The sequence below is a fragment of the Pseudoliparis swirei genome, chromosome 20 (assembly GCF_029220125.1).
Source record: "Pseudoliparis swirei isolate HS2019 ecotype Mariana Trench chromosome 20, NWPU_hadal_v1, whole genome shotgun sequence".
NCBI classification, from domain to species: domain Eukaryota; kingdom Metazoa; phylum Chordata; class Actinopteri; order Perciformes; family Liparidae; genus Pseudoliparis; species Pseudoliparis swirei.
In genome coordinates, this window is record NC_079407.1 from 22,492,451 (window position 1) to 22,519,535 (window position 27,085).

General features: G+C 42.8%; 1 protein-coding gene across 6 annotated transcripts in view; it reads right to left on the minus strand.

The window, feature by feature from the left end:
* The window catches only part of si:cabz01090165.1 (uncharacterized protein LOC100333421 homolog), a 349,850-nt gene that overhangs the window by 266,877 nt on the left and 55,888 nt on the right, over positions 1-27,085 (minus strand). For 4 of the 6 annotated variants that reach the window (XM_056440460.1, XM_056440458.1, XM_056440453.1 and 1 more), the window contains exon 2: positions 10,658-10,697. The gene's annotated coding sequence lies outside the window, so the exon portion shown is untranslated. Of the gene's footprint in view, positions 1-10,657; positions 10,698-15,578; positions 15,640-21,814; positions 22,426-27,085 lie in introns of those variants that run through there. The other 2 variants (XM_056440455.1, XM_056440454.1) reach the window with 2 other exon arrangements.

Consider the following 27,085-nt stretch of genomic DNA (forward strand, 5'->3'; position numbering starts at 1 on the left):
TAATATGCTGCGGCAATTTTTATTCATTATTTAGTACAATGCTTGCCGCATACGACCAGTGATTCTGTTGGGAAATATGTCCAAGTAAAGCAATCCTACTGATCTATAAGCATAGTTCTGTAAGGGCAGCCAATGAAAAGCTTTTGTATCATTTCCTCACAGGGCTGCAACTCGCTAATTAGTTTTCATTATCCATTAATCTGAAAATAATTTTCGTGATTCATTTTTAATATTCATTGTCCTCGTCAAACAACTGTACTCTGTGAAGCTGTAACCGCAAAATAACTGATTTAATAGGCCCCCTGCTGATAATCAATTTATATTCATGTTGCCTAGCAACTGATGTCGATTCACCGCTATCATCGTCCATTCGTTTCCTGTTGACCCTTTGAATTTAATGTAAACAGCATGTGAAATGCCTTGTAAAGATGACTTTTTGTATTTGATTGTACAAGACGAATATGATCCAAAATCTACTCCGACAATTGGATTGAGAATCACACATCTCCCTCTGATTTCTAAATTCCCTCCACAACACCAGTCTCAAAAAGATACTGCCAAATTATTTCCGGCAAGTTAAAAGTCATTAAAACCGTTAAAAACGACTCAATACAATTAACTTAAGAGAATATTTTGCACCAATTACTATTCACAACACACACACACAAACCCCACTCCTCCCCTCCTAATCCCAAACCTCCCTACAGCAGCAGTGCGTGCCAAGGACAGTCCCTTTTTATTCTTGTCCAATAATGAGCGGCCAGCCATCCCAGAAGCAGCCCCTGCAGGTTGCCATGGCAGTTAATCAAGCTTGTTAAGATCAAAGGCACAAAGAAGATTGTTGATTCTCCAGGGGAGTCGAGTCGAGCCCAGAAGAAGGCAATTAAGGCTGAGGCAGGGATCCTCCGGGTACCTGATGCCACACTAACAAGCGTGACTGCAGCTGGAGGATGCACGGCGGCTTCGGGAGCCACGATTTCTATCTGTGTGCAGGAATGTGTGTGCGTGTGTGTGTGTGTGTGTAAACTGAACGCAATGGGTGGGCACAGGGGGAGATGAAATGGATAATGGGTGCTCACCGAAGGCAGAAAAAAAAACCCCTCACCTCTAATAACACAGACGGATGGCTACAATTACTATAATCACTAACAAATTTAGTGCGACTGCCATTTTAATGTGATTTTATTTAGGAATCATAGAAATAACTTTGAACCAGAGTCAACACATTTAATGAAATCACGCACGGGGTTCAGTTATCGGTGTAACGCCCACGTCTGTCGCAGGCAGCTGGAGCGTCCGACAGGAGACATGTTTGCTGTGACTCCTGATAATATTAGTAACAACGAAGGTTAGAATATTGTAACCCTGGTTCTGTAAGCACAGTCAGAGCCCTCTGCTGGAATACAACGAGAATATAAATCTCTCCCGCAATCAGGGGAACACTGAAAATGTGCATAACCACGGCCGGCAAAAATGGACGTGCCTACCCAAACCCTGCGGTTTATAAGGCGGCATCCTACGTCGGCTTCTTCAGAGGCGTAAGGGTGACAAGGCTCCCTTGGTAGAAGGCGATGCCTTTGCTTGTAGAACTACATTGTTATAACCTTGCTCACACAAGCTCCACCTTCTACTCGACCTATGGTACAGTGGCTCTGTCTCACCGTAACATGGACCCTACCAGACTGCTCCTGACCGAGCACATAAACTGCAATGTAGAATTGAGCTTGACTGTTCTACTGACTTCACAGGGCCCAGAATCTGCAATCTTAGAAAGTAAAATACCCAGACATTTTGCAGGCTCCAAATCCGACAGTTTGAATGAAGTTGAACTGCCTTTACAATAAAAGAGGCTCCCGCGTGTCGTCGGACAAACATTCACAATCCACTTTAACCTCTTGAAAATCATAGACCCCCCCTAAGGGGTCAGGGGTCTTCGTTGCTATAAGAAACAAGCAAATATATTAATGTTGCACATCAAATTAAACAACAGAGCCTGGGTTACAAGAATCAGTCAGCCGTTTAAGAAAAACTACAACAGAAAAAAATCAAATTATCATAAATATGATTATCATAATTCGGCCCACTCAACACGTTTCCGGAAACAGCGACCCTTAGCTGGGTGCTACCAGAAAAAGCCTGAAAGCACGAGCATTCCACACAAATTCCGCCCATTTCTTCCAAATCCCTCTAGCCAAAGAACACAGAAACAAATCGCTTTATCCTTTTAATCAGCAAATGTATTTGTCTTCAGAGACGTTTAAGAGGACCGGTTTTAAATTACCTCACTCCTCGTGTTCAATCAAATAACGAAGCGGCCTTTATAATGTGGCGAGCTCTAACTGTCGCTCCACGCACGATCGCACGGCCACGCTGCCTCCTGCCTGATCTGACCGGCCGTAAACAGCTGCTACTGCTCGTCTTGACCTTTCTTTTTCTTCTTCTTCTTCCGTTGCTCCGGCCTCCTACTGCTTTGGTTTCCTTCCATACCTGGAGATGCCATCTGTTATCAAGCACATCTCGCTTTCCACACCTTCCGTGAGGCTTCGCGGACAACCCACATGACCACAGGGCTTCCCTCAAGAAATCTGTCGGTACAAACTTAAAGTACCCGTAACGTGTGAGAACAGGCGTCCAGCCTGCTGCAGTCACGAGGTACTTTTTTCCTGCCAAACTTTAGCAACTGGTTGAGGCTAATTGGGCCATTTAGCTCAACCTTTTCCCAACTTCGAAGGGATTTATTCTTTCCGACATTGTGACCAATTACAGCAACGTGAACACACAGTCAAATGAAACCCCTGGCGCTGTGATTTAGAAACCCTGCTTCAACATATGCAACACTTACAACACTATCAAAATACAAGCAAAGGTCAAGACCTTGAGAGACACACACAACTGTGAGGATTGGATCAAGTGCAGCGGACTCTAGGACGATCAGCACCCCACAGCCGACCAAGCAGCCAAACACCACCAAACCGCCCGAGGGTGGAGAGAGAGGGAGTATAGAGATGAGAAAGAGGAGAGGGAGATAGAAGCTAAGCTAACCCGGCTAGGACCTGAGGCTATACTCCACTACCCAGCATGCTCCTGGCTGTCTGATCGGTCGCAGGAAAATAAGATGGGAGAAAGCAGCGTGAGATCAGTGGTTGTTGAGCCCACATCTTCTCAGAGACCTGGATCCATCTTGGTCCAGGATCAAGCTGAACGTGACGGAGAACAAGAGGAGGGTGACTGTGTTGACGTCATGATGGTTGCGGGCTCAAACGTCAGGATTGGTTGATGGACAATGCGTTTGAAATGTAATGTGAAGATGTCGGCCATGTTATCCGCAGAGAGAATTGTTTTTATTGCTGCTGTTTACGTTCATTATGATGCAACTTAAATAGATGCAGTTCAAGAATGTACTACTGGTGTTATTTGTGTTAGTCATGTGTGTGTTGTGTTGCAAATGAGCTACAACTGAATTGGGTTGTGCATCTCTGTGTTGCAAAGTGACAACTTATGATCCTTGAATCAAGCAGAAGACTAAATGTAATGTTGGCAGCAGCAACAGAATATGGTAAAAGGCTGATGTCATGTATGATTAGTGTGCGTGTGTGTGTGTGTGTGTGAGTCACTTCTAGCTCATGCCACTTCACTATTAGAGATTCTGTGATTTGGATTTGTCGAGTGGACTTGAACGCCTCCGTCCACCAACTGCAGCCGGACCGGAAACAATCAAAGCGATGAACGTTGATTGTTTCGGAAGATCCTTTTGTCGATCGTTGCTTTTCTTAAAGCAAGTGTGTCAGCGAGGGAAGTTTACTTTCTCGTTCAAACTGCACCGTGGCCGATGAAACTCAATAAAGTTGAAGTATTTGAGTAATTCCTGCAGGTTTGGTGGTTGGACCCACGATGAATAAATGCACCTACTGCAAGTCTTTTGGATAAATGCGTCAGTTAAACCACGTAATTCTAAACCATCCCTTGGACTGAGTTTCCTGTTTTATATTTAGTCTTCTCACATGTACCTGTGGCAACACGCAGCTCCTCTCGGCTTCTTTCACAACACAGTTGTGGGTCCGAACACGGCCTGGAATATGCATATTTATGACATTATATAACTCGTTTCTTGTAAACACGAGAGAAAAGGACACAGTAGAAAAACAAGCACAAAATAAACCTGTGAATCTGTGGGCGCTAATACACAGGCAGACGGGGGAAATGGAGTGACAGGTGGTGTGACGGAGAGGCGGATGGACGTTCGCGTGTGTGTTGGCAAAGCTGGGTGAGACGGGAGTAACGACCGAGGAGGCCGACTCAGTCAGAGCATCAACTCATCTCCTCACCGGGAGGTCCGGTTGTCACTTTGCTCGGTTTAACTGATAAGTCGAGGACAAACTGTTTCTTCCTCAAAGAAAGGAGACCCAAATCCTCCCTGTTTCACCAGCAGTCAGTCAGCAGTGGTGACGAGGATGGCTGACGGCAACAAAGCCACAGAGAATTCCCAACGTTCAGCTTGTTTGGGTTTTTCCACCTACTCCCTGGTTCAGTCTCTGTTCCATTAAAACAAGCAGGGACAAGAAAAAGCTAATTCCCCAAAAGGTTACACTGTTCATTTTAACATCAGACATAACTGAAAGGGCTTCATAATATATGATGCCGATAATGTGACTGAAGACCAACATCAGGTGGTTTTATGAATACACTTTTATATAGAAACTCTGTGATGTCAGTCCACATTAGAAACTGTACTTTATTGACAGGTTTGATTCTTCCAACATGAAACTTCAGAGAAGCTTCAGAAAGAAAGAAAAAAAGTCACTTTCCGCTCAAGATGATCAAACACTCCATCTGCCACGAGTGTGTTGATGTGTGGAGCTGCACCAACACAGAGGATTTCAAACAAACTTCCAAAGGCTGCACAACAAACTTTAAGGACTGGAAATGAATCCACTGGAATCCATTCAAGAGAACAGTGCTGGTAATGTCTTACTGGAACTCAATCAAGTGTCGCATGAAGGGGGGTAATTAAAGGTTTGAAGTTTCCTTGCAAAGTTCTTGGAAGAAAAAAAAGGCACTTCATCTGGAGAAGTGGGCTGTCGATATGCTGTATATTCAGGGGAAACATTTCAAGGGGGAACTGTTCTGTTATCATTGACGACATACACACTAAAAATTCTGTGTCAAAGTATATTGACTCTTATTACAACACTAGCAAAAGTAAATAGCCCCCAGTGTTGGTGTGAATATTTAAAACATGTTTGTGTAAAATGCACAGTGTTAAAGTGAGTTGACTCTGTCAGAGTCATTACAACAACTAAAGCCCCACGTTAATGACAACGTTCACTGTTACTCTGGAAGCTCCGCCTCCTTCCGTCTCCTTTCAAATTGACTTAATCACGCGTGTTTTAATTCTGGAAAGAATTTCTCAAAATCACGTTTTTATATCAAATGTTGATATTTCAGCAGAAGCAACATTTTTGAATAACTCTCTCCTGAGTTCAACTTACACTCGAGATGTTTTTGTGTCTTGAAATACTGAATTGCAGACGGCTAACGTGGCCGAGTCAAAAGCTGCACAGCAGAATGAATCACTTGACCCTGAATGCATCCCTGTCGCTCGGTATATGGCGTATGATTGTAACATGATTAGAAGTTGCTTTGGCTTAAAGTGTGATCTAAATGTAATGTAATGTAAATTAACACTCAACATAGTGTTAACATTTTATTATTCTATACTGAGAAGTGTTCATTTTGACTCAAGTGTTATTTACATTTGACATTCGGACTAGTGTTAATCAAAATGAACACTTCTGAGTGTAGTGTAGAGTAAAAAAAAAACTCTTACCAGAGTTGCGTTAACTCTAAAATGTTAACACTATGTTCGGTGTTACTTCAACACTCTAAAGATAAGGAACCATGTACTCACTGGCTGAGTGTTAAAATGTACTCTTTAAGTGTTAAATTGACACTGCCAATTTGACTGTGTAAGAGCAAAATATGCTTATTTTAAATTATGAATCATTTATTATACTTGGAACAAGGGGCAGAGAGGAAACGCCAACGCTTAACTGAAACGGAAACATATTAGTTCATTAATAGATTATGACATTAAAATGCACCAGTCCGTTGGCTGAACTTGGACAGTTTATTAAAACCCTCATTAACTCTCATTGGAGATCAAGTCTGGGGGAATTAGTCAAATGATGCGTCAGCTGGAGATGAGCAGCCTGATGGTGTTGGGTTTGATTGGGTGTGAAGTCGACGCTAACGGCCACCTGTGTTAGTTAGACACGGATGTTGCCTCCGTGTCCAGTTGCACCATTCCTACGTATGCCATCACTGAAATGCTGACGGCAGGAACAGGATGTGTTCTCATGTCGCCGCACATTCGCCAGGTCTTTCCACCTCGTCTTTAGTGTGTGACTGTCTCTGCATCCGTCGGCTACGTATTGTTTTAAGCAGATTGCAGATGTGTTCGTGGTCAAGCACCACTGCATTCAAACGACGCTACGTCTGAATCTGACGGACGTTCATGGTTCTGACAAACAGAGAACTGCTTCACACTCTTCTACTTCGAGCTCAATGCTGGAGATGGAAGATGAACATCGTCATTCGTCTGCTGGCATCAGACACCACTTATATAACAGTTCTGGTGTCGGATGCTATTTCTGTACCTCCACGGAGTCTGTTTTATATGTGAGACGGCTAAAATGTCCAATCATCCACAGCCTTTGGTATTGCCCATTCAAAAAGAAGAAGCCTTTAGTCTCTCTCTGTGTCGAGCGGATCTGCTGCTTTCAAAACCTCCGAATGGTTTGTTTGTTGTGTATTTCATGAGGTTTGATCTTGTGGCACTAAAGTACATGATCTGTGTTCAGGCTCTGCTGCAGAGTGGGTGGAGCGGGGGTGTGGTTCACGGAACGGTGTCTGATTGTCCTCAGCGTGTGGCCGATTACCAATCAGCTACAAGCTGAGGACAATCTACGTGTGTGTATATCTGTGCGTCGGTCTCCATAAAGGAGCAGTAGGGACTGAGGATCGAGGTGGTGGAGAGCAGAGACACAGTCTGCGGGAAAATAATAAAAGATATTGCCAAATATCTCTCTTGTTGCTGATCCTTTGGTGCTTAGGGGGGGGGGGAAACCTACTGGTGACAGCATGAAACCTGACACGGATCCGTTTCTTCACTTTCCGTACAGGCCTTTGAAACATAACTTGCATAAAGAGAAATATAAATAAATCAACCTCACTTAGGCCAGAGCGGAGCCACAATGTGGTGCTTACATATTGGCGCAATGGAGAAGCATATTGTGCCTCTGTTTTCTTTTTAAATCCCTCCCTCTGGTCCCACTAAGCAACCTAACTGTGGATTCATTGTTTCCCTCCCCGACGCATCCATACCCACAAATGCTCGAGGACTAAAGCGGTCGTTCGTGCTCATGTTTCAGCTTTGGTTCTCAATCCATCAGCGTACGTGTTGACAGAACGTTCATTACCTGTGACCTGTGGAGCGTGTTACACAAAACCGGGACTCGCCACCTACATTTCAACGACCTTGTTTCTAACGGCTAATGCAAACTGCAAGTCGAGCAAAAGGGACATTTGACCTTCACGTCTAAGAGAGGACAAGCGCGCAATAACAGGAAGTGCATCCTCGAATGTGTCTGTTGCACTGCTGCCATACCTCCAACCATCTCAACTTTCATTTATTTATTTTTTTATATTTCCATTTCCTTTATTATTTAAATTATTACATGTAATATGTCCTGCCTATTGTAAACATGTTTCCTGCTGCTTAAAAGAAATGTCCCCCTGGGAATGAATAAAGTACATATCTAATCCATCTAATTTAATCTAACATAAAGACTATATTTTCCTGTGCTTGGGAATATGCACTGAAATAGTGTTATTCTGAACCTGCTGCTCCTTAGTGAACTATCAAACATTTCATCAATGTCTTGCAGAGCCGGAAACAGGAAATATGTTCAGTCACATTCAGGAAGTACGTGACTTCAAATATACACTTTGAAACTGTAGAAATATTGCTAGTAAGATGTCAATATATTGTCAGTATAAAAGTGTCACTGTAAGCAGATAATGTCGTATGAAGTATTCTGCATCAGTGAGGCAAAATAAAAAAGACCAAACATTTTGTGGAATCTCGATGTATACATGAGGATATGCCTTACATCAGGGCCGCGGAAAAAAAGTGAATACATAAAGTTAAAAAAAATGTTTTTAATCAATCGGAAAAATATATTATTTTGAAAAAGGAGCGGATCCACCCGTGTGTACGTCTGAGCCGCGTTCAGGAGTCTTATAGTTCGGGTTTATCGCTGCAGGCGAGTCTCACGCGCCGAACCCTCTGCTGGCGGCACATTTCAGTGACAAAGAATCTTAAAACATATTCAACCTGCTCAATGAATTCTGTCACTTCAGGGAAATGAAAACTGTTTTCAAGTTGGCCGATAAAGTCGCTGCTGTGTGGGCGAGTGAACAGCGGAATATTCTACATGTTTCAGACGTTGACCGGGTGGAAGAGGCTTTTAAAAGAGTTTGAGCGGTACTCCAACCACAAAAGACGCGACTGCAAAAGAATAGACCTGCAACCCATTTGTAAACAAACCCACCCGGTGAATCGAGCCCGTCCGAGCAAGAAAAAAATGTGTTGGAAATGCAAATGACGGTGGCCTTAAGGGACTTTTCACACAACAACTCTGCCTCTTCTAATGACAGCGACCAGAACTCGGTTAGGAGCAGCGGACCAAACACATGTCTGTGTCGCCGTCTCCATCAGCGGCTCGTTGCAGGTCAACAAGCGCACGGCTCACACTAATTCGGCGTAATGATGAGTTGTAGTTTTGGCACTTTATGCCCTTCGTATAATTGTATGACGTCATATTTATTACGTCATTTATATTGCCGGTCCGTGAAAATAATTTATGACACGGAACCGGTCCGTGGCTCAAAAAAGGTTGGGGACCGCTGCCTTACATGACACAAATGAAAAAGACAATAGTCTGATTCCAAGAACAAATATGTATATACATGTTTATTCTTTTAATCAAACTGCGTAAATGAACGTATGAATATAACACATTTCCATGACTTGGAAATAACCATTTTCAAATTCCATGACTTTTCCAGGTTTTCCATGACCGTACGAACCCTGTATGATGCCTCTGATCGAACACCACGGCCAAAGAGGAGCCTCACTCAAATGCTCTTTCAATGCGAAACCAAAGGAAACTGGAGCTGCTGTCGGTGACTCCAGGTACGTGTGAGATGTACTTGTCAAATTAAGTCCTTCATGCTCGTCTAAAAACAGAAGGGACAGTAGCTCATTAGTAATAATCACATTAATTATAAGCACAACAGCAGCGCCATATGTGGCCGGCGCAGACGTGCCCGACATGCCTGAGTCACAATGTAGATGTGACTGACGGAGAACATCATCCCAACGCGCCACCAATTGTGCCGGAACACTGATGAGCTGCTACTTCCCTGGTTCCGGCAGCCCGTGCAGCATCAGTGGATTCTTGACTCGATTGTTAATAATTCTTCTGATACTGACGAGGCCGTATTTTGCCATATGTGCACGCGCGGTGAAAAATATGAATATGTTTTTTTACAATTTACTGTAAATTGAACTAATCAAATAATGCGTGTTTGAGATTTGAATTTAAAAAAGAAGCCTTAACTAGGAAATGTGTCGCTGTTAATCGTCCTTGCGGCAGTTCAAGTGTCGCAGATCGAGTGTTGGACTCGATCCCAGCCGTGATCGGCTCAATACCCGCGATGAGCGTCCGCCCCGTGAGTGCTACATTCCCGCCACATTAATCAACTTCTCTGAAAAGAAAATAATTGAGTGTTCAACCTGCAGCGGGCTGCTTTGCAGAGGCAGTGCTGCCTTGCTCCTTATCTGTGGTCCGTGTGAATCCTGCAGCCACGTCGACGGCTGCACTTTTGACTCTCAGATAACGGCGCCCGGGGGATCCATTTTGATCGGGTGATAGAGGACACTCGGTCATTTCCGGCGTCCCACTTTGATATTGTCCCTTGTAATCTGATGCATGGAACGTCCATTTATCCGGGGCCAGACGTTGGACGATCGCGGTCAGCGCGCCACATAAGTGGTGGCTCCATTAGAGGGTGGCTGGGCCCGTGAGTATGTGTGAGGGGGCATGCATTTGTCTTTCAGCATTTATTTATTTTTTACAATCATTATTCCATGTTTTCTGTGTAAATGTGGGTCTGAAGTGACCCATGCCTGCTTGATCGCTGAGCTAATCGGGACCTGACATGCCTGATCCAGAAACTCTTTATATCTCTCTATCACAAGCCCATTATGCCTCGTCGTTTCTGTGATTGTCCATCAATGACATTTCCCTTTCTAAACATACAGCCTTTCATTTGTGCTTTCAAGCCAACAAATCCACAATCCGCCCCTCTCTCTCTCTCATATATACACATATACATACACACACATATATATATACACATATATGTATACATGTATACACATATATATATATATACACATATATACATATATATATATACACACATATATACACATATATATACATATATATACATTCATATATAAATAGAAAGAGAGAGAGTTTGGATTCAGTCACAAGTTTATAAAAAATATATAAAGTTATGAACGTACCTTTCCGTCATCCGGTTGCTAGATAAAATCTTCCTGATACCTGGAAAAAAGAGAAATTTTGTTACACTTTTGATAAAAACATAATCATTTCTACAATGTGTCACAACAGTTAACTTCAGTACTCGCAATAACATCAAACACTCGACTGGCATTTGTTGGAGAATCCCCTCTCATGTTGCCTTCACGTGGTTTCAGAAACCATCAAAGGGAAACCTTGAAAACGAAACAAAAATAAATAAATAAAAAGTTGGGTACAATAAAAATAAAATGAGATGAACAGCAATTGCTTATTCAATATACAGTATATGTTTTTCTCCTGATGAATAAATCCAGCTGAACGTCCTCTGTGCTCCTACTGCAGATATAAAAAGTAAAAAAACAGCTTCCACGTAAAAGGCTTAGTACATTTCTAAAACAGCTGGTCACTGTTTTTTTCTTCATCAAACAAGATGAAATAAAGCAGCAAGAGAAGCAAAATATAAATTGACCAATCAGCTACAAACACAGAGCTTCCCTTATTTGTTGAAATACAAATTAGTAGCTGCAACCCGACTTGATGTTGACATAATCCAGGTTTCTGATAATTTGGGTGCAAGTTTGACAATTTTGAGCCCATGAGGATGAACTGTGACTGACTGACTAACATTCACACACGGTAAGCACAGCAACGGGAGCAATGTTGGGGTTAAGTGTCTTGCCCAAGATCTGTCGACACTACTCCATTCCCACGAGCCTTCACAGACGTTATTATATCATAAATTCATTCATGCCGAGGCCCTTTTAAAGAGTAGAGTGGTTTAAAAAAAGTTCAGGAACACTTTGATGCTGAGTAAAGGAGATGTGGTGGAGGGATGTATGGATTCAAGGGAGGGCTTTCAGTCTATTATTGTGTGTTTTCCTCTTAAGAGTTAGTATCTGGGCTAATGGAATGCAGGAGGGAAAGTTTTAATGCTGATGACAGTGTATAGTTTCAAATATACTGTAAGTAAAGAAATAAACAAGAGAATTGCTGAGGCATGACATTATTAGTATTTGGGCCAGCAGAACGGAAAGCTGGAACAAGTACAAACACATACGCGGTATATGAAACACGCCAAATGTATACCAACAACCGGGCAGCCATGCATGCAAAAGGCTAATCCAGGATTACCAAGCATGGTATCAAATTAAATATGGTGTAAAGTATATATACTAAACAAATATATAGTTATTATTAAATGTAAAGCATTGATGCTAGGAAGAAATATTTGTACACGTTTTGACAATTTAAAGATAAATATGCCGAAATGAATCTTTATACGTATGGTTTGTAATACTGAGCCACACACTCCAAATGAATAGAGGGCAGAATTGGTGTGTATATATACACTACCGTTCAAAAGTTTGGGGTCATCCAGACAATTTTGTGTCTTCCATGAAAACTCACTTTTATTTATCAAATGAATTGAAAATTGAATCGAAAATATAGTCAAGACATTGACAAGGTTAGAAATAATGATTAATATTTGAAGTATTAATTTTGTTCTTCAAACTTCAAGCTCAAAGGAAGGCCAGTTGTATAGCTTATATCACCAGCATAACTGTTTTCAGCTGTGCTAACATAATTGCACAAGGGTTTTCTAATCAGATATTAGTCTTCGAAGGCGATTAGCAAACACAATGTACCATTAGAACACTGGAGTGACAGTTGATGGAAATGGGCCTCTATACACCTCTGGAGATATTTCATTAGAAACCAGACACTTCCATCTAGAATAGTCATTTACCACATTAACAATGTATAGTGTGTATTTTTGATTAATGTTATCTTAATTGAAAAAACAGTGCTTTTCTTTGAAAAATAAAGACATTTCTAAGTGACCCCAAACTTTTGAACGGTAGTGTATATAGATGGCTTTTCTCCCATCAACCTTGATCAATCTTCAACGGTTTCTACTTCTAACACGTCTACCTGTCTCTTGGACCCCATCCCGACGAGGCTGCTTAAAGACGTTCTTCCTTTAATCGGCAGCTCTCTATTAGATATTATTAATATGTCTTTGCTAACAGGCCACGTACCACATTCCTTCAAAGTAGCTGTAATCAAACCTCTCCTGAAGAAGCCCACTCTGGATCCAGAGGTGTTGGCTAACTACAGACCGATCTCTAACCTCCCCTTCCTCTTGTAGTACCATATTGCCCCACTAGAGAGCTGCGCTCACTAAATGCGAGACTACTTGTAGTTCCTAGAGTCTTAAAAAGTAGGATGGGAGCCAGAGCCTTTAGTTATCAAGCTCCTCTTATGGAACCAGCTTCCACCTTCAGTCCGGGAGGCAGACACAGTCACCGTGTTTAAGAGGAGACTCAAGACTTTCCTCTTTGATAGTCTTATAGTTGGGGTTGAATCCGGTTCACCAGGTCCAGCCCCTTGAGATGCTGCTATAGGCTTATAGCTGCTGGGGGACTTTATGGATGAATGTACATCTCTCCATTGTACACTAGTAATTATACTTCCACCCCGGAGTCCTTTTGACTTCACGTCTCATAGGGTCCATTGGACCTGGCTGTGTCTGGATTGTGGTCCATGCCTACTACTAATTATTAATAATTGAGGTTGTATTCATTGGATGTGTTTATGTAACTCTGTAATGTTTCATTCCGTACACATGACCTCTATTGCTTCTATCCTTTAGGGAAAGGGATCTCCCTAGATCTCCCTCTGTTGCTCTCCTGAAGGGTTCTTCCCTTTTTTCCCTGTGAACATTTTTTTTTCTATTTTTTGGGAGTTCTTCCGGATCCGATGTGAGGTCAAAGGTCAGGGATGTCGTATGTGTACAGATTGTAAAGCCCTCTGAGGTAAATTTGTAATTTCTGATATTGGGCTATAGAAAATGAACTGACTGGAATTTAATAAAAATGCACATGTCACCACTAGATCCTCACACTCAAACTGATAAGTGGTATTTAAAAAATATGCATTAATAATTGTACACACACACATTCCTGCAGTGTTTTTTGTAATACAATATTTGAATAAAAATTTTTTTTGCACAAGTGTGCAGATAAATATTGTATTCATTGCCCCCTCCTGCCCTCCACACACACATCCATACACACATCTTCACTGCACCTCTCCAGCAGATCATCTCTGCTTGGCCGTGAAGCAGCAACAATAAAGAATTGCTGCTTTAACATATTAAGCTGCCATTTTTAACACAATTAAGGTTTGGATGTCTCACTCTGTTGTAAAATAGAAGTTTTTTCTTTTACTTGTTTAAAGTTAGCGCAGCAGCTAACGATACCTTTTTTCTTTTTCCGTGTTGGTGCCATTTCCAGAGACGTGCAGGACTCTTACATTGCGTTGAAATTAGTCAAATTAAGTCAAATGTGGTGCCACAAAACTGCTTGAGGTTCACCACATAGATGGATTTAAAAAATATCTGCTGAGACCATGATGGATTTCAGCATGAAAACTGGCAGTAAATACAAATTCAATTCCATTTCCGAGTAGAGAGCAACCTGCAGAGCTTCCAGAAGGCCGAAACATCGTTGTGTGTGAATGCATCCGCACAATGCCGCCGCGGACTGGAGACGTGTTCATGCAGTCACCTGTCCTTGTGGCCTCGATGTCACCCGAAAATAATTTATTTTTAACAGCTCATTTCCCCCATACACGTCCCTCTAATGTAGCATCATTTGGTGAATGTAAGTCTCGTCACGCATCGTGTGTAAATGGGGTACTCGCACAAAATAATGGGCCAATACAAATTCCCATTTCCCCTTTCCTATTCTTTCAACGCGCTCATTTCATCGCACACCTTGGCCTCCTGGGTACTCCCCCTCTTGGCTCGCTACCTTGACCCTTCTCTAACCCAACTGCTTTCAGTCTCACGGTGGAGGCACAGCTGTGGGTGAGGAAGTTATAGCTTCCTCGGCCACCCCAAAGCTGAAATATGAGTGATTGCCCTGAGTCGCAGAGTTAAGACCCTCATGGATCACGATTGGTCAGGTTGGCCTGCTGGTCCTTTCTCTAACAGAGTTGCTGGTGGAGGGTCATTGCATTCTATCTCGCAACTGGTAAGCTTGGTCAGTGGTTTGGGTTTAAATTAGTACTTTTGCTACGTGAACTTGTTTAATTACTGGTGTAAATAAAGTACGTAAGTTACAGAACAAAACTAAGGTAAAAGAAGTCAAAACTAATTTTTTGAAAGCCTTTAACCCTCCTGTTACCTTTCGGGTCAATTTGACCCCATTCAATGTTTAATGTCGGTGTTCTTTCGGGTCAATTTGACCCCAGGCTGTTTTTCACTGTGTCAAACATATAAGAAATATCAACTTTTTTATATATTTAAAGTGCTATTTAGGTAGTCAACAAACAAACATAAAGTACCTCACACTTAAACTTGGGAAACAATATTAATTCTAATAATTTTCTGGAGGTTTTAATTGCTGGGGTCAAATTGACCCCGAGGGTAAAATATGTCAGTAAATATAAAGGAAACAGGAGGGTTTAACATTTAATGGGGTCAAATTGACCCTAAGGCAACAGGAGGGTTAAACAGAACTACTTGTATTATAAAACTATGATGCCACTTTGACATATGTATAGCTGCAGAATTATCCATAATGAATTAGTCACTATTCATGATAGCGGAGTAGGACAGGATCAGCAGCTCCCGAGGCCTGTTGTGGAAGGCAGGTTGTTTATAGCGCAGCGTCGTCCCTCCTGACACAAATGCAGATAGAATTGACTCAACTGGGGGTCTGCGGCAGACAGAAGTGAGAAACGCACCACTCGATGCAGTGAGAACGCTTTGTGGCTGCAGTGTTCTTGTCCAGGGACGCATACACGTGGATTAGCGGAGCCGGGGGTCGAACCGCCGCTCCCCGGCTTGAAGGACGACCCCGCGCCGTCACTGCCGACCACACATGTTTGACTCACACTTCATACGGGACTCCTGATGATGCCACCAGACGTCCAGAGTTGCGGCGTACCCTCTTTTCTTCTTCCAGCCTGGACGTCTCATCAATATCCAGCTTTAACACACACACACTCCCTCGGTCTTCTCTCACTCTTCCCATCTTTTTCTTTCTCTCACCGCATCCTTCTTGTCTTCATCTCCTCCCGTTATCTCTGCGTGTCACACCCTCCCACTCTCTCTCTCTCCGACATGAAAAGTGCATTCCATTGTCTCTCTCTGTCAGTCGACACTGTGCCGCCATGACAGCAGGTCTGCTGACACCCACTACCGGCCGCACGTAACCCACACTAAAACTACGGGTGTGTGTGTGTGTGTGTGTGTGAGAAAGAGAGCGACAGAGTGAGTGGTGTGTGTCCTTGTCGGTTGGTGTGAGGGCCCTCTATGTGTGTGTGAGTCAGGTGGTAAGTGCTGTCTGCCTTAGGTGTGTCTTGAGGGTACCCATGCATTCATGAGTCTGCGTGTGAGAGAGAGAGAGAGAGTGTGTGGGTGTGTGGTTGTGTGCGTGTGTGTGTGTCAGATTGATTATGTGTTGATTTCAGCCTTCTCTTCTTCATGAATGATTCAAAGGACTCCAAATTGGAAATTGTCTCTAGGACCAGCCCACTTTCCATCTCTAAAGCTTTCTCTTTCCCTCTCTTTTTCCCCCAACACACACATACAGACGTACACAAAAAAACACACACACACACCATCTTCTTCGGCATATGACACTTGGTTTGCGTATGAATGTATTAGTGGATCTTCCGCGAGTCTGTCTGTATGAATGTGTGTGTGACTGAGGCCCTGTGTGTGCGTGTGTGTGTATGTGTGTGTGTGTGTGTGTGTGTGTGTGTGTGTGTGTGCGCGTAGCAGATCAGAGAGGCGGCCCGAGGCTCAGATCACATTGAGTCGGCGGTGCAGAGCGGCGAGCAGCGATCAGGAGGAGATGCTCGGCCTTAATCTGATTGCGGCTCCACAAACTGTTCACACACGCCTGGCAGAAGACTGCTGAACGCACACACACACACACACACACATAGACACAATCAGACGGAAAAACATCGAAAATAAAGGTGCTGTTTATAAAAAAAACCTTGAATGGGACTCAAACCACATCGGTGTTAACAAGGTGTTGAGGTTGTCTTGTCAAAGTCCACTCACCATTGACGAGTCCACTCACCAGCAGTCCCAGAACCGTCCATCTATCCATTAGTTTGATCTCTGGCTTGACGAAGGCCGTAATAATACATTACAAGAGCACAGAAATTGTTTGAGCATTAGAGGAGAAAATGAGAGCCGATTTATTACATAATAAAGCATTTTGGTTTGGATATTCTCTCTTGGTAACTAGAAAATAAATTGTTTAGAAAACACATGAATGGTACCTCGTAAATGGTGACAGTATGTGAGCTGCATACAGTTTGTGTGTGTGTGTGTGTGTGTGTGTGAGAGACACTAAAATCAAAGGTCAGATCAAAACAATGAATATATTTTCGGTTCTAATGAGACTGAGGGGAAGGGGGGGGGGCTGAGAAATACACACGTGTACTGCCGGGGACCCTATGAATAATAGATGTCCCCGCCTTCGGGGATTGAAATTGAAATGTTTTTTTTTATAAATCCGATTCATCAGCGCGGTTATGATACGCTTCGTTGAGCGGCATAACTTTACACACGTTCGTGTCGGCAAACTTCCAACTGAAGACGCGCCGACAGATTCCGCCATGACAGAGCGACCGCCGCCCTCGTCGCGTTAAATATGGAGCATCGTCATCTTTAATGAAGCCGCCGAGTCGCATCGGAGTTCGAGCTGCCTTTACGACCCAGATGATTAACTCACAACTTAAAGCGGGAAAGTGGATGGTTAAATAACGCAAATCCAGCTTAGATATGGAATCCACAGGAATAACATGACGGATAGTTTCATGTCACTGACAGTGGCGGTTCGTCCATAGGGGGCGCTAGGGCGCCGCCCCTCTTAAAATGTGTAGATGGAAAAAAGAAAAAAAAGAAAGAAAAAAAAACACCCTGTCAAAAAACATGATATGCCAAATTATTTAAATAGTAAATATACCGTGTTGACGCGCTAAATGTGTGTGGGAGACCGTCAGCCTGTCAACAACCACTTAAGTTAATGTGAAAAAATATAATATATCGCCATTATCACGGAGAGAAGCCCCTCCCCTTTTTGGAGGCGATCTAACGTGTGTGTACGGCATCGAGAAAATATTTCAGTCGTTTCGGCAAGGACCGGCTTCTCATTGGCGGATGAAACGTGAATCTTGGGTCGCAAAAATTTGCGCTCGTTGGCCAATGACATTGTTTTATTATTTCACGTGACTTGACTATTCGGCAGATCAGAGACGTATCGTTCCCTCAGCCAGAGAGCTCCACGGAGCTACGGGAGCAGGTTGCTAACGGAGCTGTCAGCTGGTGCTCAGTGAGTAATGCGCTGTTTAATTTCCCCTGTCTGTTGTTCCAAAGGGACTGAAACTCTCTGGACTACAACGGGGTGAGGGATCTAAAGAGCTGCAGACAAGTGTAAAGCACAAATTTTGCCGCAGTTATCTAGCTAAGAGCATGAAGCTAACTCGCTAACAGCCTGAAGCTAACCCTGTTTACAGTCAGCAGAAGGAGACCGAACTGGCATCGAAACACAACGAAGAAGTTCTGAAAAACAGACACATTCCCTTAAGAATAATGGAAACAGGCTGGTTACAGACATGATTGACTTTAACCAGAGAGTAAAGTGACCACTTTAAAGAGAGGAGGCTACTTGTCTTTACAGTAGTGGGTCTGCTCTGTCACCCAATGTAACATGTGATCTCTTTCTGCCTCTATTCTGCTCTGAACCTCTTTCATGTGAGGGTGAAACTCTTTTATTTTGCAAACCTCTGAAACCCAACCCAATGTTCCTTAAAGCTGCTCTGAACCTCTCATGCCCAAAGTTACAGTGTGTTGATAGTTGTTATTGGACAGTGTTGAGCACGCTGTGTTCTTGAAATAAAGCTTTGTTTTTTACAATATTCTACTCAAAACCTCTTTTCTTCTCATTGTTGAGTGATATTTAAACTGCGCCCCCCCCCCCAAAAAAATTCACCAGCCGCCACTGGTCACCGAGATACGTTTGTCTCCATTGGAATTATTTCCGTTACATCTGCACTTGTAATTACAATTCATGGGAAACATATTTGAGAGTAATACTTGGTTAGAGTTACTAAAAACATGATGATTAAAACCAATAGAACAAGATATAGATTTGGTTCTGTTTAGATTATAAAAATGGGACTAGGTTCACGCTGGACATGAAAAGCAGCCTGTGACTGTGACCTCCTCCCCTCATTGGAAACGATAATTCAAACAAAAGTAGTCCATGAAAAAAGAGGTTTCCCTTCAAAAAGTAATCCCCAAAGTATTTACGGTTGGAGGAACGTAAGAGATGTCAGGACCCAACATGTTTTTTATAATACTGTCCTTTAGAATTCATAACAGGACCCATATTGGATGTATTTCATGTCATTCATGAATTCAGAAACGTTCTTGTTTGGAGAATGTTGAGAACACTAGTCGAACTGGGGGAGAGGCAACTTCCCGCCGGTGAAAATAATTCCAGGTGGTAAGTAACAAAGACATGACCGACGTTTTGGAGGAGTGATCGAAAGCGACGCAGTGATTGGTTGTTCCATGCTCTGATGGAGGTTTGTTTGAAATAGCCAGAATAAATGAGTGAAACTGAGTTATCCGTTTTTACGTTTTTTAACCCTCCTGTTGCCTTCGGGTCAATTTGACCCCATTCAATGTTTAACCCTCCTGTTGCCTTAGGGTCAATTTGACCCTATTCAATGTTTAACCCTCCTGTTACCTTTATATTTACTGACATATTACCCTTGGGGTCAATTTGACCCCAGCAATTAAAACCTCCAGAAAATTATTAGAATTAATATTGTTTTCCAAGTTTAAGTGTGAGGTACTTTATGTTTGTTTGTTGACTACCTAAATAGCCCTTTAAATATATAAAAAAGTTGATATTTCTTATATGTTTGACAGTGAAAAACAGCCTGGGGTCAAATTGACCCGAAAGAACACCGACATTAAACATTGAATGGGGTCAAATTGACCCTCAGGTAACAGGTGGGTTAAACATTGAATGGGGTCAAATTGACCCTGAGGTAACAGGAGGGTTAAATAAGACGATTGTAGAACCTGATGAGTTGACATGTGCTGCGGAATTATTTTGCCTATAAGCGTACTTATGAATCCCCCAAGCTTACCGACATCAACACGAACATCCCACCCATCTACGATCCATGACCGCTTATTCTGTTCACGGTTACCAGACACATGAGGCAGTCCACCAATAGGAACATGTTATTAGTATTTTCAAAAGAGAAATGTAAAATGCTGTCTTCAGCTACAGCTGTTGCTGCAGCAGAGCGAGGCATCTATCCGCAGTGCCTCCAGGAGGTCCTGGTGGGTTCCAATTTCATGGGGTCGGGGGAGGCAGCGTGAAGACAGCTAAGCGGCCGGCTATCGCTGCACACCGGGGGAATCGCAAGCTGCAGGCGATATGGAGGCTGAGCATCCACAGGAATAACATCACGGATAGTTTCATGTCACCAGGAGATGAGAGGAGACAGCCGAGGCTGGATGGGAAGCTGAGAGAGATTTTCTTGGTAACTAATGGTGTGTGTCACATTTAGATGTAAAACATGCTACCAGAAAACAAGCTCATGCTAGTGAAAGTTTCAGGGAGGGGAACAAAAAACCCATTGAGTCTGCATTGCCGGCCAGAGTTTAGCTCGCCATGTGGCGTGCTGTTCCTCCTCCTCCGTTCGACCCTGATGAATACTATGTGTGCTGAAATGGTTATACAGCGTTGTTGAAACACTTCTCATTGATTTAATATTAAAACGGGGCCTTTTTATTTATCCTTTTCATTTATCGCCGCGGCCACATGCTGTACATTATTTCCCGTTCCCAGCCTCAAGGCATTTTCAATATATTTCCCCCCAACTTTGTCATGAATACTTTCAAACTAAATCGTGCGAAACGGATGTATTCATATTTTCAAGACATACTCTTAAGCTAACAACACGAAGGCCCCGTGGTCTAAAACAAGATGACAAACTTCCTTTGTACCTTGACGAAGGACAGATCAGATCCACTCCTTCTGTCTGACCTTTCACAATAAAAGCCCTAGACATGCTGCATAGATGTTTGCCAGACGGAGCTAAAATTCACTCAGGATTTGGATGAAAGGAAACTCAATAGCTTAGAGTAGCTTAGAAAACAGTTTAGCTCAGACAGACTGCCAGGCTCCGCCTCTGGGTCAATAGGACCCTGGTCCTCTGATGCGAAAAATCTATTAAAACTTTTCCTTCCAAAAGTGCTGCAACTGAAATTGCTGCAGCTAATAATAAATAAATGTTGATCTTGTGATATGTTGTGCTGTTTTCTTGTCTTCGCTGTCGTAAAGGCCTTGTAGTGGCACTCCGTCTAGTTCTGGTTCTTCTGTACCACACTTTTGAGATCAGTCCTTTAAAGCTATTAATTGACACGCGAGTGACACAAGTAGATTCATACAAAATGATGTTTACTTAAAAAACGTACAGTACACGGTCACACGCTCAAAAAACTATGTCGCTTCCAACAACTCTGAACTCAAACACGACTGACAGTCCAACACGCAGCTGTTATACTGACGTGACGTCATCTGATTGGAAGCTTACATTCAGACAAATTATTAAGCTTTCAAACACAATACTAAATTATACATGTTAAACTAAACATTCTTTTAAATCATAATGAAAAGGATTTATATTCAGTGACCTTTTTAAATCTTTTAAAACTAAATTATTATAACAAATGAAATCATGCATTTGGCTCTTACAGGCCTTTTTTGTCTTTTGCAGTTACGACACGTGACCCCCTGTCTAGCACCGGGGCTGACTGTAATCCACCTGCGAGAAAATCAAAGCAACAGCAGCACCGTCTCGTGTTGACCTGCTCTGCACACGGAAAGCAGCAGAGAGGGCATTGGCAGACACGAGAAGGATTCAAGGTGAAGTTTGAAAAGGAAACCAGTGCAAACAGGTCGTCTTTCCCTCCCGAGAATAAACGAGAACAAAACGGAGCCTCGCCATCGTCCGGGAAGCTTTTCGTTGAACAGCAAATGACCAAAGCACACTCAATTATTGATCGTTTCAGAATGACTCACCAGCTTGGTCATTCCACTGGGGTCTGGCAGAGAGGAAACACAAACAGCAGCTGGACTTGCACTTAACTGCTGATGCTAATTCATTTCAATTCATGAATTCTAATTGTGTCTTCTTCTGCTTCTATCTCCCCGTGTGTTCACAGAGTAGACTCAACGACGTGACTGAAGGAGCGCAGATTGACGGCCTGGTGGAGAAGATAAGTGACGCAGTATTTAAAGAACTGTCCCTTCGTAAACTACAAAAGGGCAAAGCTGGAGGTTCAAAATAACTTGATTGTACGGAATACAATAAACACCTGGAACGATATCATGGTCTACTTTACATTTAACAATCCCATATGGAGAAACCCAGATTTCCCCCCCTCATGTCAGGACTCTGGACTTGTTTGAGAACCTGAAAAGTAAATACTCTCTGCAACAGTCCCATTTAATTCGCTATTTACAAATAAGACCCGACATACCCTAAACCTTAGAATGCCCAAACATGAGTTAAAAACACTGGTACCGATACCGACTTGATTTGATGATGTAACCTTCAAGATGTACTTCCGTCAGACTGGTGATGTGCGAATGTGTTATTTCGCTGTGGTTATTTGGTCTGTCTTGTTGTTGTTCTTTACCTTTCTATTCCTCTTTTCCCTTTGTATTGTATCCTTGTTGTTTTGTAAAATCTAAATAAATACGTAAAAAGAATGTGATAAATACAAAAACAATTTATGAATATGTTAAAAAAAAATCGGTTATTACATTGCCTAAAGTGTTCATAGCTGTGCTGCCATCCCAGCCAAAGAAGAGCCAGAGAAATATGAATGACTCATCGTTCAGATCTCATGCTCGCTGGCAGATTCTAGAATTCTCGGACTTCTTCCTAAACGTTTACCAATGTGTAGTTTTACAAACAAGACGCATGTTGGAGCACACTGACCAGAGGGCGGGCATCCGCTGTGATACTTTAACCCTCCTGTTACCTTCACATTTACTAACATATTTTACCCTCGGGGTCAATTTGACCCCAGCAATTAAAACCTTCAGAAAATTATTAGAATGAATATTGTTTACCCAGTTTAAGTTTGAGGTACTTTATGTTTGTTTGTTGACTACCTAAATAGCCCTTTAAATATATAAAAAAGTTGATATTTCTTATATGTTTGACACAGTGAAAAACAGCCTGGGGTCAAATTGACCCCAAGGAACACTGACATTAAACATTGAATGGGGTCAAATTGACCCGAAAGGTAACAGGAGGGTTAAACACGATTTTGCATGCAACGCTTTAATATTCACATTCACATTCACCGCCCGGCTCCGACAGATACGCCACGGCACTGTGATTATTATACGAGATCAAACTCGCCGGTAATACCGACGGAGGACGTGTGTGTGTGTGTGTGTGTGTTTCGTAACTGCTGCCAAGTGTGCACTTTGATTTGATGCGCTGCTTGTTTGCGTCACAGCGGTGGACACACACAATGCTGATGGAGCCCTTTGTGTCCCGCTGCTGGAGTCTGACGAGAAACCAAGTGATGAGAAGAGAAGCGGAGGAGAGGAGAGATGGAGGCGAGAGTCAAGTGTATAGGGAGCGAAGGAAGGATGCGAAACTAGAGGAGAAAAGAGAGGAGAAGACAGGAAGAAGGAGGGTTCAGAGGAGAGGTGACAAGGATCTCGCTTTTGTCGTTCCAATAAGGAACATTATGAAATTGTTATAATCATCAGCAGCAGAATTAAAGGACCTATTAAGGGACAAGGAACGAAAAGGAGTGCTGAGAAATGAAACTGCATGACTCGGCGTCAGGGGGTCAAATCATTGAAGAGGTTGATATTGATATCACAGTGTTATAAAATGGCATCTCTATCCAATTTAAATCAATTGAGAGATCAATACACTGAGTTAAAGATGTAATAATCTATCTGAAATAATGGTGATATCATGAAGCGGTATGAATACTTTTAGACTAACATGAGCCGATGGTTTGAACTGCAGAGTCAAACAGGATGATGTCAACATAAGTTTGAAGTGGGATTTATTTTGGGTTGTCCCAACTGAAAATTACTTCAAAGTAGAAGATGAATAATTTATAAAAAACATGAAAAGTGTGGTCCAATTGTAAAAAAAACAAAAAACGGAGATTGCAGTGAAGTTTTCCGATATACCTACATCGTACTAGCAACTTCAGAACGAACCTCTCGTGGTTTATGAGGGGTTCCTACAACGGGCTCGATGTGACATATTTATCGACAGAAGAAAGGTCAAAAGCAGGGAAAGAAAATGTACTTATCATAAAAATGTAGATTTGTGTAAAAGAAATGTTGAAGTGCCAGGACCTCAATGATAAATGTACTCTGCACTCATGTAACCTGACATAAACTGACACTTTTGGGATCACATGCAGCTTTTTTCATCGTTCGGCGATTCTTCTCTCGTTCGCCATTCTAGGAAACATCCGGAAAGATCCCACAGAGTTATGTCGGGAGCCAGAAAACCCTGTACAGAGATGGACTGGTTAAGATGATAAATTAAACAAAGACAAATAAATAAACACAGCACGGGAACACCAGTACCGGCCCAGCGGGCGGTGAATCATTCCATCGGGCGCCTCAGTGAGGGAAAGTACTGTCACACATCCATCACCACCTCCTTCTTCCCTCCGCCAGAGCTGTGGAGCTGTGAGTCATGTGGACACTTGTTCACCAGCTCACGCTGTCTTTGTCAGGGTGTGGACGATACCTGGTGGTTTGTACTCCAAATAATCCGGGTGACCTGCCCAGTATACGCCCAGGTACACAGGATACTGCTACTGTACCGCATGGGATTGGTCAGGGATTCTGATTCTTACGTCTCTCATCATATGTTTGAGAAATATGAACTCATATGATAGGAGGAAAGAAGACATATATATATATATATGTTGGAAATGTTCTCTGCTTCTATATCTTAAGGCCTTTACACGCTACCGGCAAGACAAATTAGTGGCACAATGTATGCAAAATACATAATGCAAATATTATAGGTCCAGGGCTTTTATTGTGAAAGGTATGAACAGAAGGAGTGGATCGGGTCTGTTAGGTTCTGCCTTAATCAAAGTTCAAAGGAGTCTTGGTTTGGACTTTGTTGCGGTTTCATAAATATAGGCGCGACTCAACCCATTCCACCAACATGAGTGGTCGATGCCTTCAAAGCGTAATGTTCATGAAAAATGATAAGACATATTAAAAAGATATAGACGTTATCGGTAAAGGGACTGTTTATTTTAATTGTGTACTTTGTCCTTTTTTGTTCTTTTGACCTGATTGGTCAATGGACACAGGGAAAAAGAGGTAAGCAGAGAGAGAGAGAGAAAGAGACAGAGAGAGAGAGAGAAAGAGGCTGTAGCGGCGGTGTGTGGCGAATCAACAGAGCCGTGACGGTGGAGGATGCGCTGCTCGTCTCCCTTCCCTCTGAAGGCCTCTTTCATTTCATTTTACTGGGTCACATTCACATCAAAGGCTCCCTCTGTGTGTTTGGAAGTGTGTGGGTGAGTGCTGTGTGTGTGTGTGTGCAGTAAATGCAAGCGGAAGCGCGCCGAGACGGCCAAGTGTTTGAGGCTCGCCCTTTCCTCGCCAAAACGAAATGCAGGGAAGCTGCATTTAGTGATGAGATAAGAGAGTTCAGCGTCAAACCACCAATTTTCATGCAGCGCACCCAGAACATGCCTGCAATTGACATGTGTTCTTATTGAGGCTACATCCACACTGATGTAGGAATCAATTTAAAATGATCGTGTTTCTGCATCGTTTTAGAAATATTCTCCGACCCCTGGCAAACTATTCTGACATCTTTGGTCGACTGATTCTGAAAGCTAAAGCTAAATACGTCCGATTTTCAAAAAAGAAGATTTTATACGTTACATAAATTGACGCTAATAAAATAGTCGTAAGATCTTCGCTTTACTTTTGTCATTATTTAAAACCTTTTTCTTACTTTTTACCCTTTAAAAAAAAAAAAAAAAAGAGTAGTTTCATGTGTTTCATTTGAATCTTTGCCTCTCCTAAGATACATGACTGCTGTGTGGGAGTCAATCTACTGCACGGCTCTGCAGTGAGGTCAGAGGTCACGGTTAGGACATGGGTCTTTGGCGTCGCAGAGAGGTCACCGGCCGACCTCTGCATTGTCCCCCGCTGCTGAAAGTCAGTGTCAAGTGAAGCTCACAGCTACTTTGACAAATCGATGTCTTTAATTCAACCCGGATATCGATGGGGAATGAAGAGCGCTGAGCTGCCACGCTGCGGTTGAACACTTCTATCCTGTGTGTGTGTGTGTGTGTGTGTTCTGGCAGGGTGTAATATTCTGCAGTGACTTTATTGTTTTCTGAAGCGATGGGACTAAACGCAGCACATGTGCTCTGGTCACGTGTTCCTTCCCCTCGAGGTTTAAATGAAGTCGCACATCCAGGACACCGAGCCACTCGACTGTCAGGCTGCGTGACTAAGACCCGGCGTGGGCTGAGCCCTCAAGCTGTTCGCCTCAGTCGCTGGATGTTTTAATCAGCGAGAGGAGGTGCCTCAGCAGAGTTCTTGGTGGTGAGGAACAAAGAAGCACACTTCAGCTCAACGGGGCCCGAGTTCTCACTTGTCGTCCTCCTCGTGCTTTCCAGGTCAAATCTAATTATTTATTTTTTACCAGAAAGTGGCTCAAAGTAAAAAATACAGTACAAGAGCTTGATGAAAATCGACGTGTTTATGAATGTGTATGTGAATAACCCACAAAAGGCCTATGGTGTAAACCAGGGGTCAGGAAGCTTTCTGACAGAGCCATAAGAGCCAAATATTTCAAAAAATATTTCATTGAGAGCCATATAGTATTTTTAACGTATAATAAATTAAATATGTCTTGCTTTTAATGCGACTTCCGGTGCTGCATGATGCTAGGGGGGGGGGGGGGGTGCAGGTGACTTTCTTTGCTCCGCCCCGATGCACGAAGGACACGCCGGCATCGGAGCTCTGCGGCGCGCGAGACGGTGAGCCGAGAAGTGTTAACGCGACACGTAGAGACAGAAATGACATGCTGTTGTGTAGAGACGATCAATAACAGACGGCTGTTTAGTTTAATAAAAGAACAAAGACGTGCTCTTCAAGAAAAGGGACCTTACATTACCAGGGCTCCAGACTAACTTTTTTAACTAGGAGCACAGTGGCCCCTAACTTAAAATTTTAGGGGCGCAAGCAGAACATTTAGGGGCGCACACTATAAATCGACTTGCAAAGTTTTCCCATCATTTTTACTGTATTACTGAT